The sequence below is a fragment of the Urocitellus parryii genome, chromosome 9 (assembly GCF_045843805.1).
Source record: "Urocitellus parryii isolate mUroPar1 chromosome 9, mUroPar1.hap1, whole genome shotgun sequence".
Classification (NCBI taxonomy): Eukaryota; Metazoa; Chordata; class Mammalia; order Rodentia; family Sciuridae; genus Urocitellus; species Urocitellus parryii.
In genome coordinates, this window is record NC_135539.1 from 93833927 (window position 1) to 93849567 (window position 15641).

The 15641-nt window shown below is 40.9% G+C and overlaps 1 pseudogene; it reads right to left on the bottom strand.

The window, feature by feature from the left end:
• Nucleotides 1-8778: 8778 nt before the first annotated feature.
• On the bottom strand, nucleotides 8779-9662 carry LOC113194630 (ADP/ATP translocase 2 pseudogene; annotated as a pseudogene).
• Nucleotides 9663-15641: the final 5979 nt, after the last annotated feature.

The window sequence follows — 15641 nt, forward strand, 5'->3', positions numbered from 1 at the left end:
GCAAGTGCTCTACTATTGAGCCACAACCCCAGCCCATCCCACATACTTTAAGTTATCCCTAGATTACAGTTGATTGGCACCATGGGTGCAGGACTCAGGGTCTGAAGAGCTGACTATGTTTTATTCTTCCTGGGATCGTGCTTTAGGGTGCCTTGCGTGTCAAAACACAGGCACACACACAAAAGAAATGTGTCAAATAACTCACCAAAGGTTTTTTCACCCGTATCTGATACTTTTTGTCGGCACAGTACAGTTCACAACCCTAAATGTTCTTTCAGTTGACAACGCTGTTCAGGCCCCAGAGAAGTGTCTATCTCTTGTCCTGCGTTTTCAAAACAGAAAGTGACTACAGCTGATTGCCATGAAATTTGTGAGTCGTATCACTGCTAACTTTAAAGGTGGACACTTTTTTGAAATACAAGAACATTTGAGCAATGGAAGACTTTAGACTAAAGATAAATTAATTAACTTGCCAAGTTCTTTTCAACATGGATGTGCTGGACCCTCACACAGTGAAGCACCATTTCTCAACTATGCCAAACATCAGTTTTCTTGCTTCTCTTGGATTCTCACCTCTGGTTCCAGAGGCCCTCGCTGGTACAGTGTTTACCAGAGTCACACATGTCAGCCCTGAAATATTATACAATATTAAACACCGCTCTTCAATTTGTATGGGCAATCAGTTCTCAATATTTGCTTTAGTGACGATCTATAAAATCACCAAAAACACTGAATGAGCAAATACCCAACCATCGCTCCCAGGGGAAACACTGGGCTTTCTTTAGTCACATTCCGATAACCAGAACACAACTTTGCTTTATGTGTGCTTCTGTGTTGTCAGCTCTTAACATATATATTTTGCGTTCATTGACAGTGAACTCATGGCCAATAGCACCGTAACTCAGGCCTGAAAGAAGCTTCTTCAACACCTGTATCTTCTCTGTCAGGCACCTCACAGCTGCCTGCAACACCAGGCAGCACTTTAGCACTCTGCTCGGGGGCCACTTTAAACAGCAGAATCACCAACAAAAAATACATTAATGGGGAAAAGTTTGGCATTAAATGAAAGAAAGGGCTTTTAATTTTAATAGATAAATTAAGGGGCTGGGGAAGTGGCTGCATGGTAGAATGTGTACTTAGCATTAATGAGGTCCCAGGTTTTGATTCTCAACACTACACACACAAAAATTAAAAATTTTAGAAGAAAAAAAATTTTTTTTTTGGTATTGGGGATTGAACCCAGGGGTACTTAACCACTGAGCCATTTCCCCAGCCTTTTTATTTTTTGCTTTAAGATAGGATCTCTCTAAGCCACTTAGGGCCTCACTAAGTTGCAGAAGCTGGCTTTGAACTTGTGATCTGTCTGCTCAGCCTCCTGAGTCGCTGGGATTACAGGTATGCACTCCCATGCCTGGCTAGAAGAAAAACCTTTCTAAAAGCCATGTAATTTTAATCTTTAGCTTCCTAGTTATATTTTTGTAAAAATATATTAAAATTTCTGGTATTAATAGTTGCTTTTAGTATTTAATTTTTAGATCATTATTGTTAATGGAAAACAAATTATATGAAGATCTTTATTTCAATAATATAATTAATCATGTTGGTAAAATGGAGACCAGAAAAAATTAGTTTTATGGAATAAATAATGTGATAATGTAGACATTATGTATACCTTTTTAACACTCAGATTTTCATTTGAATTAAATTTATGTTAACTGATACATAATAACATAAAGTTTGCACATTTTATGGACTAGAGTGATACGGGCATACATTGTGTAATGTTTAAATCAGGTTAAACATGTCAATGTCCTCAAACATGTCATTTCTTAAAGGTACAAACTTTCAAAATACTTCCTTTCAACTCTTTTTTGTCACTTAGATATTGCCAGCCCATCAACATAAATCTGCACAAGTCCTGTAGTGATAAAATACAGAGGTCATGGATACTTTGCTGACTTGCAGTCATAAAGAAGTCATGGCTTTATACATATTTAAAATTTTTGTTTTTATAAATTCATGAAGGTGGAAGATAGAGGGCTAGAGCATGTGTTATTTAACAGTTTATTGGCTTGATGTATTCTTTTTTTTTTTTTCAGTACTGTGGATTGAACTCAGAGATGTTCTAACATGGAGCCATATCCCCAACCTTTTTTATTTTTTATTTTGAGACAGGGTCTTGATAAGTTGTCTAGGCTGACCTTGAACTTGCTATCCTCCTTCAGCCTCCCAAGTTTCTGGGATTACAGGTATATGCCACCACACTTGGTGATGTATTTCTTGTTAATATTTAGACACACAGTATGTGGAACTGCATTCTTGATCGTGTGCTGCAATGCATGTGCATCATGGTGGGCCTTTTGCTGCAGAGATGGAGAATATCAGGGTGTTTTGGAATTTGTGTCCCAGAAGAGCACCAGCATAGAATATCAGTAGATATTCTGATCGTCTGATCAGGTCTAGGTCCAAATCTCAGAAAAACAGACATTAACAGCACTAAATCAGTTGGAAACTCTCCAATCATAGTGCTAAAAATTGTCCAGGAAGGGATTCAGAATGCAGGGTGGCCATGACAGACACAGCAGTGAGAGGGTCCTTGCCGATCTGCTGGACCCAGATGGTCTTTGTTCTGCTGAACAGAACATGCAGTCAGTATGCTTCTCCATCCCACTCTGAAGGAAATATAGTGGATTTTTCTAATGGGACTACATCCAGGTCCTGGGTATGATGCTCTACCAACCTGAACATGGAGAATGTGGAGGGTTCCAGGCCACAGAACACACATTTATCCTGAAGCTTCCGCATCTGATTGGCCCTGAGCCAAAGCTAAAGAACTAAGAAGCTAAAGGCAAAACGGGAAGCCCACCTGCCTGGGCTAAAGATATTGCCTTTGCCCTGAGAGTACTGCAGTTGGAGCTATAAATCATGTGAGTGAAGATTCTGCATGTGAGAAGCCTCCAGCAGCGATCTGGGTCCTGCTCCTGCTTCCAGCTTCTAGTTTCTATACTAACTAGCTGTGCGACCTTGGACAAATTCTTTAACCTCTACAGGCCTCTGTTTCCTCATCTGGAAAACAAAAAGCACAGTCTTAGGTGATGTTTTAAGGTTCCTCTTGCTCTGCAGCTCTGTGACTTATCTGCCAGAGGGATTCCTTCTGTGTGTCTTGGACAATATCCAGGATCAGGATTTCTTATTCCAAAAGGCAGTTGTTCTTTTGTTTGCTGGCCTGGGGCGGGGAGAACCCAGGCGTTTTATGGTGTTGGGGTGAGGGGTTGGGAGGAGGGAGTGCCTGGCAACCTGTGCCCTCTGTCTCCGGCCAGCGTCATTGGCAGTGGCCCAGCCTTTTCCACGGAGGTCATCCCACCCTTGTTATGTGGTCAGACATGCTCCCTTCAGGGAAGTACTCGGAAGACAATAGTTCCCTTTGACAGTGAGGAGTCCTTTCAACTGCGATAGACAGTCCCTGTGCTCAGTACGGGAGTTCTGTTGGTAATTTCTTTTAAACCGTGACGTATTTTCCTTAACTTAGTCAATATATATATCTAAATGGGGGATTACGTTAGTCAGCTTTCTATTACTGACTATTTCTATTACTGATATAATCAACTTATAAAAAGAGAAGGTTTATAATGGCTCACAGTTTGGGAGGTTTCAGTCCATGATCAGGGGCATCCATTGTTTTTAAGCAGCTGGTGGGGGTACTGATTGGCAAGGTGGGGGTGGAGCAAAAACATTCACCTCATGACCAGGCAGTTAAAGAGAGAAAGAGGAAGGGGCTCTGAGCCCACAACCACATTCAAGGGCATGTCCCCAGTGATCTAAGACCTCCAACAAAGTCCCACCTCTTAAAGGTTCCACCATCTTCCATAGTGCCATGGGCTGGGGACTAAGCCTTAACATGGGCTTTTGGAGCACATTCCAGATCCAGACCATAGCAAAGGCAATACTTTTCTCATTGTGTTGCTGCGAAGAGTAAACTAGTTCACAGAGAACTTTGAACAGTGCCTGACAAGTCATCATTTCCAGTAAATCTACCTACTGTATGTGCAAGCTGCCGGAATGTCAAAGGAGCAAGAGCAGCTTTTTGTGGAGCTCTCGAAGTGAGATGGATGTGCACATAGTAAGATGAGAAGTGGAACAACCCAGGAAGAATCCAGCTTGAGGGGAATACAGTGAGGGAAGGATTCGTTTTTCAGGGAGGGAAAGAAGAGAGGAAGATGCAGTGGATGCCTATGGCTTCCTCATACCCAGCACCCATCGCTCCCTTCTTCAGCTAGGACAACCCATCTTTGTGGTGGGGAACTCATTGTGTGTTGTCAGGCAGAACAGAAGAAGACAGGAGGCCCAGGTCAGGCCAGTCAGAATCTTTTTGTTGACACTCAGTGGCTCAGGGAGGATCAGAAAGCTCCTCAGGACCTTTACCAAGCCTATTAGGAGAGCACTTCTTCTCTTGGTGAGCTTTAAGGATAATGCACACCTGGAATTCCTGATGTGACTCTCTTTAACTTTGGATGGAGAGAAATTGAACTAAAATTGGAAGAACTGGAAAGAGAGAGGACATTCTCTGATCCTCTGGATTCAGTTGTGCCTGAAGCTGTAGCTGTAACCATACCCAATGACATGGACCAGTGAGGTACCCTTTTGTCCAAGATAGATTGTATCAAATTTCTGGCATTTGCAAACTTCAGTCCTTTCTAAAACAAAAAAGGTTGTTGTTTTTTTTTAAATATATATATAGAACATTTTAAAGAAGAGACCTGTGAAATGGAGTTTGAAAATTCCTGATCTAGGAGCTCTTGAGGTGAAAATGTGACCTGCTAATCTTTGAGATTTGGGAATAAATCATGATGTCCAGGAATTCCTGGGATTTCTTGAAAATCACAAATTTTCTAATTAATTTTTAAAAAATATATATTTATTTTTAGTTGTAGTTGGACACAATACCTTTATTTTACTTATTTATTTTTATGTGGTGCTGAGGGTTGAACCCAGGGCCTCACATGTGCTAGGCGAGCACTCTACCACTGAGCCATAACCCCAGCCCTGAATTTTTTTAAAAAAAAATTTTTGTAGTTATAGATGGACAGCATGCCTTTATTTTATTTGCTTATTTTTTGGTTTGTGGTGCTAAGGATCGAACCCAGTGCCTCACACATGCTAGGCAAGCACTCTGCCACCGAGTCACAGCCACAGCCCTCTAGTTTTTATAACACTTTATTTACATGCTTGTAAATAAGAATGAGGAAGGGAAAGGCGAGGTAGTAGGAAACAAAATTGCCTGAATTATATTGTTATATTTCGTGCATGTATAAATTATGTAACAATGAATTCTACTATGATGTATAATTATAATATGCACTAATAAAGCATAAATCAAACTTCTTAAAATATGAAAAAGAAAAAGAAAAAAAATGAGTGGCCATAATAACAGTCAATTGTTTTCTTTGTGGCAGGATTATAATAAACATTTCAGAGTTTTTCTGTTAAAAAACATATAAGGTATAATCATAAATGTATCATTTATTATTGTTATAAAGAACCATATAGAGATTGGAGATTAGGTATTTAAATAACATAAAAAAAAGAAAAACTCTACATGATGTAGACATTTGATAATAGGAAACGTTAAAAGAAGGGACGATTAATACAAAGTGAATATCAAATAAAAGTCATTCAAAATGGAAAGATACCATCACAAATAGTGTTACCTTTTTTGAAATGAAATGTTTAAGCACAGAAAGCATTAATTGTCCTATACAGCTTTCTTGATCTTTGTTGCAAAGCAAATATTCCAGAAGTAGCAAACGTGTGGTTCTGTGTTGACGAGTGCGGAACTGTGTGTCTTCCAGATGGGCGTCAGGCTATGGGATGCTTCCTGTAAGCTCATTTCCTATTTAATGATGGAACTCTTTTGTCTCTTTGCCCTGATTTGGCCTGTGCCTTTGGAATTGATAATGCTTCTGCTAGTTCAAACTTAGACTGTATCCAACTTCTTGTCAGAGGGTTCCACAGCCACATCATCTTATGGGTTTCTTTTTTCTGGGGTCCAGCAGGACATTTGTCCAGTTGGCTCCCTGAAGGACATCGTCTTGCAGCACCGCAGAGATCCCAGGGTCTCATCAGCCCCACAGTAGCTTCTGACTACTAGACCTGCCTGGTCTCACTGTCCTTCTAGCCCTTGGCTAAATGGGACCACATTGTCTAATCTATTGTCTGTTAGACACTATCAGCTATTCTATTTGAGTCAATGTCTTGTCTGTTTTGCCCAATTTCAAGTTATGTAAAGCGGGAGGGTAAATTTACTTTTCAGTTGCCCTAACACAAGCCCATGTGTAAGCCGCTTCCTGAATTTCACTAGAAAATCATTATTAATGTTATATTGTACAAGCTTATAACACATGGCTTCTATCTTTTCTTTTCGGCAACAATTCTGCATTTAAATGATTCACTATTCTCCATAAGTGTTCTTACAATGTGCTGTCCACTCTTGAGTTTTTTGATTCACTTCCCTAAAAGGTACGATTTCAAAACAAGAAGGTTGTTCATTTATTTATTTTTCCAAGAAGGACTCTACGGGCCTCACATTCCTTGAGCAATTTCCCATTTGAGAATGTGCCTTTGCCTTCATACTGAAATGGCATCAAACTGAAATGGCATCTTGATTACCATTTTCTTGGTCACATTTTCTATTTTTTTATGTAATTTTTAAAAATTTATATATGACAGCAGAATGCATTACAGTTCTTATTACATATAGAGAGCACAATTTTTCATATCTCTGGTTGTATACATAGTATATTCACACCAATTCGTGTTTTCATACCTGTAATGATTATCACAATAAAAGAGAATAAAATCATGGCATTTGCAGGTAAATGGATGGAGTTAGAGAAGATAATTCGAAGTGAAGTTAGCCCAATCCCAAAATAACAAATGCCAAATGTTTTCTTTGATATAAGGAGGCTGATTCATACTGGGATAGGGAGCGGGAGCATGGAAGGAATAGACAATTCTAGATAGGGCAGAGGGGTTGGAGGGGAGGACATGGGGTAATTAATGATGGTGGAATGTGATCAACATTTTCTATTTTTAAAAAATGATTAGAATTTGTGTTTCTTTTATTCTTTTTTTTTTTCAGTATTAGGAACTGAACACAGAGGTGCTTAACCACTGAGCCACATCCCCAGTCATTTTTATTTATTTATTTTGAGACAGGGTCTTGCTAAATTGCTTATTGCTGAGGCTGGCCTTGAACTTGTGATCCTCTTGCTTTAGCTTCCTGAGCCACCAGGATTACAGGTGTGAGCCTTCTCACCTGGAGTTCCTTTATTCTTATGAAGTATTAGATACCTACAACAGGTCATGTTGAAGTATGTGTCTTAATTCATCAGGATACAATGAATATTCATGAGTTACTCATCTGGCTTCAGAACTAGAATGTGGCCACTGTCGAAGATGCTCCTGCCTCAGCTTACCTCCCACCCCAGTCCTCAGGAGAATCATTGTCCCAAGTTTCCTTTATAGATTTAGCACAATTTTTTCTTAAATAGTACATTATTTAATTTTGCTTGTTTTTTTAGCACAATAAATACAACCTGTTTCTAAGATCCCATCATACTGATGTGTATAGCTATCGTTCATTTATTATCAGTAGAGTCGAGTATTGAATTTTATGAATATCCTAATAGGCATTTATTAATTCTCCTGTCACTTGACAAGTTAAGTCAATTCCTGTTTTTCTATAGTGAGCAATGCCATCGTGAGCATTCCCGCACTTGTCTCCTGGTATATGTTGCAATAATTTTTGGATGTATATCCAAGGGTGAAGCCAGTAGAGTTTCAGGCTGTGTGCACATTTAGCTTTGTAAACCGATGCCAAGCAACAGATGCAACTTCTACTGCCTGTGAGGGTTCTCGGGACTCGACTCAGACTCCCCTGTGTCCTAGTCTTGCATGTTGCTGGGAAGACTGGATCCTCCTGGTTTTTGCTCCACTGGTGTGATTTGGTTTTTTTCTGCTAAGATACTTGAAGAATTTTTTTATCACCAAAGTTTGCTCTTTTAATTAAAATACCCTTAGCACTTAGCATTCTGCATCACATTTTCCTGGAATACTGTTTATTCTGTTTATTTACATGTTCATTCAACCCGACCTTTGAATGCATCTTTTGTTCTGTGTGTTGGGTTCTTTTTTAAGACCCTCAAATTACCCTTATATCTAATCCCGTTTTTCTCTCTGCTATATCCATTTCTTTCTCATCTACATCCTAAGCTCTTCCTCTACATTGTAGCTCAAAGTTCAGCAGTATCGGTTCTGTTTCTTCTGATTTCTAACCTACATTTTAACTCTGCAATGATGTTATATTTGATTTCCTTTTTTAGATACTTTTATTTCTTCGAATTTATGATTTATCAGGGTGACTGAAATAAAAAAATATCATTGAGTCCCATCATTATTGTTATTGTCATTATGGAAATGACTTTAAGAGAAAACTGGTCAGGTGAATATTATTGCTTCCAATTTTGAACCAGTAAGTCATTGCTATTGATAAACAGTCAAGAGACTGTGCAGATTGCTCAAGATATGTAACACAATATGCCTGTTCACAGGTGGGGGAAAAAACCTAGGAAATAACTTATGTGAACTTTTTTTTTACATTTAGTTTTTAGTTGTAGGTTGACACAATATCTTTATTTTTTTAATGTGGTGCTGTGGATGGAACCCAGTGCCTCACGCATGCTAGGCAAGCGCTCTACCTCTGAGCCACAACCTCAGCCCTTATGTGAACTTTTTGATTTCATCATACAAGGCAAGTACAAAAGCACCACCCATGCCTCTGAGAACATTGGACCATGCACCCTAGTAAAAAGCTTTGCCTCCCTCATCACGATCAATCTTCCTCCAGCAGTCAGCTGTGCTGTGAACGTGATGTCAGTTCCTTTGCGCCCTGACTGCATCATCCTGCAGTGGTGAACAGTATCAAATGGATAGGAAGTCAACCCAGCAATGGCAGTGGCAGACTGTGCAATCATCCAGCTGATGAAGATGTGAGTATTCTTGGGATGTGGAAGCATTCCCTTTGCAGTGTGATAGATACTGAAGTAGACAGCTTGGTAGATGCTAATACCTTGCACAGATACATTAAAGTCTGGGTACAGGTCCTTAATCCCATCAGATCTGTAGATCTTAACCAGGCAGTCACTGAGGATGTTGAATTCCCTTTCAGTTCCCGCTCTCCCCACACCAGCTGCTAGATGAATTCGGGCAAAAATTAAGAGGACACACAAAAGAGGATGTGGCCCCTTCGGCACCACCTGATACCAGGTTCCCTGCAAAATAGTGTCCAAACTGGGTCCTCTTGTCCACACCACTCGGGAAGATCTGCCTGTATTTATCTTTGAAGGCAAAGTTGAGAGCCTGGGTGGGGAAGTATCTGATGACATTGGCCATGCCAGAAGGACAGGACTCCCTGCTCCTTGGGGAGATGAACCACTTAGTCTATAATGCCCTTGTATTGCTTATCTGCAGTGATTTGCTTGCTGACATCCAATACCTGCAGTAACAGTTGACCAGCTCAATGGGCAGTACTGTGGTCTTAGAGGTGGCTGCAGCACTCCACCAGCCAGGATGTCCTTGGCAAAGGACACAGTGGCATCTGTCATGTTGGAAGAAGAGGAGGTGGGCGACTGTGGGATGGGAGTGGGCTAGGAACCAGCTTTGACTCCCAGGCTCTGGGCTACTTTCTCCTCGTTTCCCCTCATTTCTAATATTCCACCATCTTATCTCTGAGCTCTTGTTCCACTAGATGGAACCACATTCTAATTAAGTTGCATGATATGCAGAATGGGGAGGAGCGACCTTCTGTGGCCTGAGCTACGATTTCCTCTCATCTGGGTTCCTGGTCCTTTGCACATGGCGCTCCGGTTTTCCACCCTGCAGTGTGGTTTTGTAGTTGCTGCACTTTTAATTTTGCTCATGTTTGGGGAACTTCATCCACTCATTGTAGTTGTTCTGATAGATTCTGGACTTGCTGCCTCTTGTGTTTTGTTTTTCCCTCTCTGGTTTCATTGGGACAGTTGAGGGAACTGGGAGAGGAGCGACAGGAAAACTCAGAGGCAGTGTTAGTGGTTAGAATGCTCAGGCTCTGTTCTATCTGCTGTCATTTGGAGACATGTCATGATTTATTCCTCCTGGTTGGGGTGGTACACACTGTTCCCCTGGCCGGAGGGGTGCAGAAACTCAGGCTTCACATTGTTGCCCAAATTTAGTTTGTTGCCCTGGATCCTTCACTTGGGTCAGAACCAGCCCAGTTATTCACTTGTCCCATGTTGCTCCTTTCTCCATAATAGCCACTTGTACTACTTGTCAGTCAGAGGAGGAAATGGGTAAGTCAACTTTGGTGCTCAATGTTGGGTGTTAGTGAGGATTCTCAGGACCTTGTTGATTCTCCACGGCAGCTTGCAGAAGAATAGGGACCAGGTGCCCTGCTGGGCTTTTTCACTCCAGAACCTTGTTCATTTTCTCGGTTACCAGCTTTTGAAGATTACTGCCTCTTAGTTTGATTGGTGTTCGCAAATTTCTTTTCCGTATTTCAATTTCTTTACCTTTTTTTGAGGGGGGGAGGGGTAGTATTGTTGAAGCATTGGAGAACAAAGCTCTGAGAAAGTTTCCCTCTGCCATCTTAGTCCAGAAGTCCTTTATTTATTATATGTTATCTGGTTATCCCATTAGAATGTAAATTCTAAAAGGACAGGGATTGTGTTTGTTTACCTTATCCTGCATTCCCAGATCCTAAAATGGTGCTTGGTATATTGTCCATGCTCAATAAACATTTGTAGGATGGATGGATGGTAAATGGACAGGTGAGGAAATGAAGCAGGAGGATTTTGCTATGGTTCAGGCAGGGATGGATCATGGGAGCAGAATTAGAGAGGAAGGGGTGGGTTTGAGACACATCAGGAGTTGCAGGGGAAATGACAGAGCTTGGTGACTAAGGTGGGTTGAAGGATATGAGTAAGAAAGTCAGTCTCTTATGAACTAAGGACGAGTTTCTAACTTGATGAGTTAGGGTTTGGTTTTTTTTTTTTTTTTTTTTTTTTTGGAGTTCAGGGAATGAACTCAGGGGCACTCAACCACTGAGCCACATATTTTGTATTTTATTTAGAGACAGGGTCTCACTGAGTTGCTTAGCACCTTACTGTTGCTGAGGCTGGCTTTGAACTTGCAATTCTCCTGCCTCAGCCTCCTGAGCCACTGGGATTTACTGGGCCACTGGGCCTGGCTTATCTTTCAGTTTTTAATGGGAAGAGTCAACTCCAAAGGGGCAGAAGATCCTGGGCTTAGTTTGGATTTGCTGGGCTGCCTTAAAACTGGGGATGGTGTTCAGGAGAGAAGAGAGCTGGATGGAGTTTGGGGAGTCATCAGCAAGGGTGGAGGCTGACGCAATGCACTGCGAAGAAGAAGGAGAAAACAATGGGGCAGAGGGGTGAGCAACTTATTTGCATTTAAAGTCAGGGAAAGATTGGACACGAAAAATCTGATTCCATCAAACTCCAGGTTCCAAAAAATACTTCTTGAAAACAAAATTTAAAAAAATATGCAGACATTTATGCCCAGTTTGACATCCTCCATGTGCCACCTTCTTCCTTCCTCAGCCCCATCATCATTACCTGCCCCCGACCCCCCCCAACCCCCCCCCACCCCAATTGTTTCCAAGGTATGAAAAGAAAATGCAGATTTATATGCAGCCATCTCAAAAACAATGTGAAAGGGACTGCTTTTAGCCACAGGAATGGTTTGCTTCTCTTTATATTCACTCAAGAGCATAGTATGAGTAATTTGAGGGTGTGATCACTGGGGCAAAGAGAGAGGGTGTAGACAGGTGCCAGGCAGGACAAGCTGAGTGTCAGGCAGTGGGCCCAGGGAAGGGTCTGGGAAGCTTTACCTTCTGGGATGACTCAGAGCCTGGAAACATTGACCTCAGCACAAATAGTGACTTAGAGATTGAGTCAGCTCTCTGGGTTGGGACGGAGATTCAGGGCTAGGGAAACATCCCATGATCTCCCAGCTGATCCCTTCTCTCCTGCTCCTACTGCCTCTATCCCACATCTTTGGACTTATGTTAGGAATCAAGGAATGATTTCATTCTGAGTCTCTGAGATCAGTGTCAGAGGCCACGCTGGCCACCGTTACCCCTCATAGTCACACAGGAATTGAGCCACAGGGAAACAGTACTCCCAGGGGCTTTAGTTACCGAATTGCCTCAAGCAGGTCTGAGCCAGAAAGGATTGCCCCCCAGGGCAGAATCTGGAGTTCCTGTTTTAGGAATGATTATCCTTCTTCATTCATTAGTGGAGACTTCAGGGGAAGGTTCACTGCCAAGCAAAATTATAACCATTAATAACATGAATGGCTGATTATTGCTAAATTAATGCTAACTTTTACTATAGTTCATTTTTTTATTATGTGTTTACAATGTGCTGGGCACTAGATTAAATGAGTTAGACACATTATCTCATTTACTCTTCCTAATGGCTCCCTGAAGTACACATTATCATTTCCCCTTGATTACTGATTAAACACACCTACTCATTGATTCATTCATATAGTCATTAAGGTTGCAATCCGTTTTCAATGGGTTTTGCTGATGTCTCACCTAGCTCCCTTTACCAGGTGGTGAGCTCATCTCCCAGTGGCTTTGACTTTGGGCTTTTAATATCTCACAGCTGCCTCTCTTCCAAGAATTCCCCTTGGCCAAATGGGAGCTGTTTGACCTGGGAAGTTACTCATCCTCTGCCCCAGTGCTCCACAGCCAATGACTGATGGTCACATATCAGTCATTTGATTTCTTTCCTGCCACGAGGCCCTGAAGAACTCTGCAGTGTTATCCAAGCTCCAGGGTCCCTGCTGGACCAGAGTGAAGAAACTGTCTCCAGCTAAGAGCACACGCCTCCCCTCCCAAGCATTCTTCCTTTGTCCTATCTTCCCTCCCTTGCCACCTTTCTCAGAAGAGAGAGTGTTCACAAACGATGTGCCCCAAACCCTGTCTTAGGTTCTGCTTCTTGGGAACCATCCACAACAGTGGGGAAGTAGAATGAATGCAGGCTTTAGTTCCAGGCAGACCTGAGTTCCAATACGTACCTGTGACTGTGTGTCTTGGGAAAGTTGATCAGCCTCTCTGGATCCCATGTTCCTCTTCAAGTTTTAAAAAACTGAAACGATTTACCCACTAAATTTCATTCCTTCTTTTCAATAAACGTTGACTCTGGCCTCTGTGCTGGGGCTATAAAGACAACAAAGGCTCAATTTCTGTTTCCCGGAAGCACAGTGTTTCCCAAAGAGAAGATTGTAACCTGTCGTGGGAAGGTAGTGAAACCAGCTTTAGTGGATCAGAGAAGCATTTGGGCGGAAAATGGAGTAGAAGGGAATACAAAGACACTATCAGAAGGCATCCTACCAATAAAAGTAAGTAAGTTCCATGAGGCATTTTTTATTTATTTATGGTACTTGAGATGGAACCCAGGGCCTCATGCATGCTAAGGCAAGTGCTCTATCACTGAGCGATAGCTCCAGTCTAAAGCCTTTATTTGAATAGATAATCCTATCTATCTAGTGAATCTAGCTCATGTTTATTTCTATGGATACTTGTTAGTAAACCTGGGGATATATTTAATAATGATGTAAAATGTATTATCTCTGACTGGCTGCCAATCAAAAAGTGTCGGAAAGCTATTTGTCTCTGGTAGTGGGGGGAGGGTAGTGTTGGAGGTTGTATTTTATTTCCAAATTTGCTTTGGTCTTGTGGTTACATAAGACCCACAAACATACCACCACTGCATTTACACACAATTCTCTGTACACTTTTAAACAACTTTATAATAGAAATGGATTTGTCAGTACTGGGATGCCCTTGAGAATACTTTTCCTTTAAAGGTGGGATAATAAATCAGTGAACTTTGTGTTCTAGTTATAAAACTACCCAGAGATTAAGAAGGAGTTAAGAGAAGTTAAAGATTTTGCCCTGGGCTGGGGATGTGGCTCAAGCAGTAGCGCGCTCGCCTGGCATGCGTGCGGCCTGGGTTCGATCCTCAGCACCACATACCAACAAAGATGTTGTGTCTGCCGAAAACTAAAAAATAAATATTAAAATTCTCTCTCTCTCTCTCTCTCTTTAAAAAAAAAAAAGATTTTTGCCCCATGTTATACAGAAGCTGAAGTTACAGTTGAGCCAGAATTTGAAACCAGGAGGCATAACTGACTCCAAAATCCATGCTCTTACACTATCATTGAAGGTATTGCTATTTTGTAACATCTTCATTTGCCATGAATAACTCAGTACACAGTAGGATTCAAATACTTCTCCAACATCTATCCATCATTAGAATAACATACATAATACTATTTTCATTGGCCTAAAAAAATCCTTAGTGCTGCGACTATTCATCCCTTCTGCCTTCCCCAGTCCTTAGCAACTACTGATCTTTTTACTGTATCCATAGTTTTCTCTTTTCCAAAATATCACATAATTGGAATCATATAGCATGTAGCCTTTTCAGATTGTTCTTTCACTTAGTGATATATTTTAAGGTTTCTTCATGTCTTGATAATGGCTTGATAAGTGATTTCTTTTGGTGCTGTAAACTATTACATTGTCTGGACCTACCAGGTTATTTATCCGTTAACCAACTGATGGGTGTTAGTTGCTTCTAAATTTTGGCAATGGTGAATAAAGCTGCTTATAAATCTAAAAAAAAAAAAAAAACACAAATACTTCTTCATGTGGATAAGCCAGACGGATGGGCGGATGGATGGGTAGCTGGTAGGACAAGTGCATGGGTTTGGGTGCTACAAGTACCAACGAAAATATTTCATGAATTCCGATATGTACCTGTGACTATCAAGCTATTCTTTAATCTTTAATTGCTCATCATAGACATTTTAAAAACATAAATTGTTTTGATTTAATGTTATAATGCAAAGGAGGCAAAGGGGACATGTTTTATTTGGTGGCATTGAAGGATTTAGACATTTATGATGCGATTGTACTTTCTGATGCCCTCATTTTACAGTGGGTAGTTGAGCCCCAGCTCCTGCTATATCTTAAATGGTTACTTAGTAATTATCCCATCTCTTACAGGCAAAACTTCATTGGACCTTATCTAATTTATTCAAACTTTCCATACTGCAGTTTTGTTACCTATAAAATGAACATAACAATATTACCTTCCTCCTGATTTAGCTGGGATAATTAAGTGATTAATGCATGTAAGTGACCTATTGTAAAGTGTTTAGAACAGTGCCTGGCACCTCATAAGCACTGAAACAACTATCACTATGATTATCATTACCTAGTGGTCAGGATTTGGGGCTTTGCATTAATCAGTTCAAGGCCGATCTCTTTTTTCTTTCTTTTCTACTTAGTGTTTCGAATTAGTGTTAATTTTTAAACAGCACTCTGGTTAGAATTATGGTTTTCTTGTTTTGCACAGAAGCACACACACGTGCATGTTTATACAAATATTGGTGTATGTACACACATGTATGTATATATATGTGCCTGTGTGAGAGGAAGACCATGAAATGTCCAATCCATCAAATCCTGGTAATTCCACCTTCAACTGCATCTAGACTCTGCCTCCTGC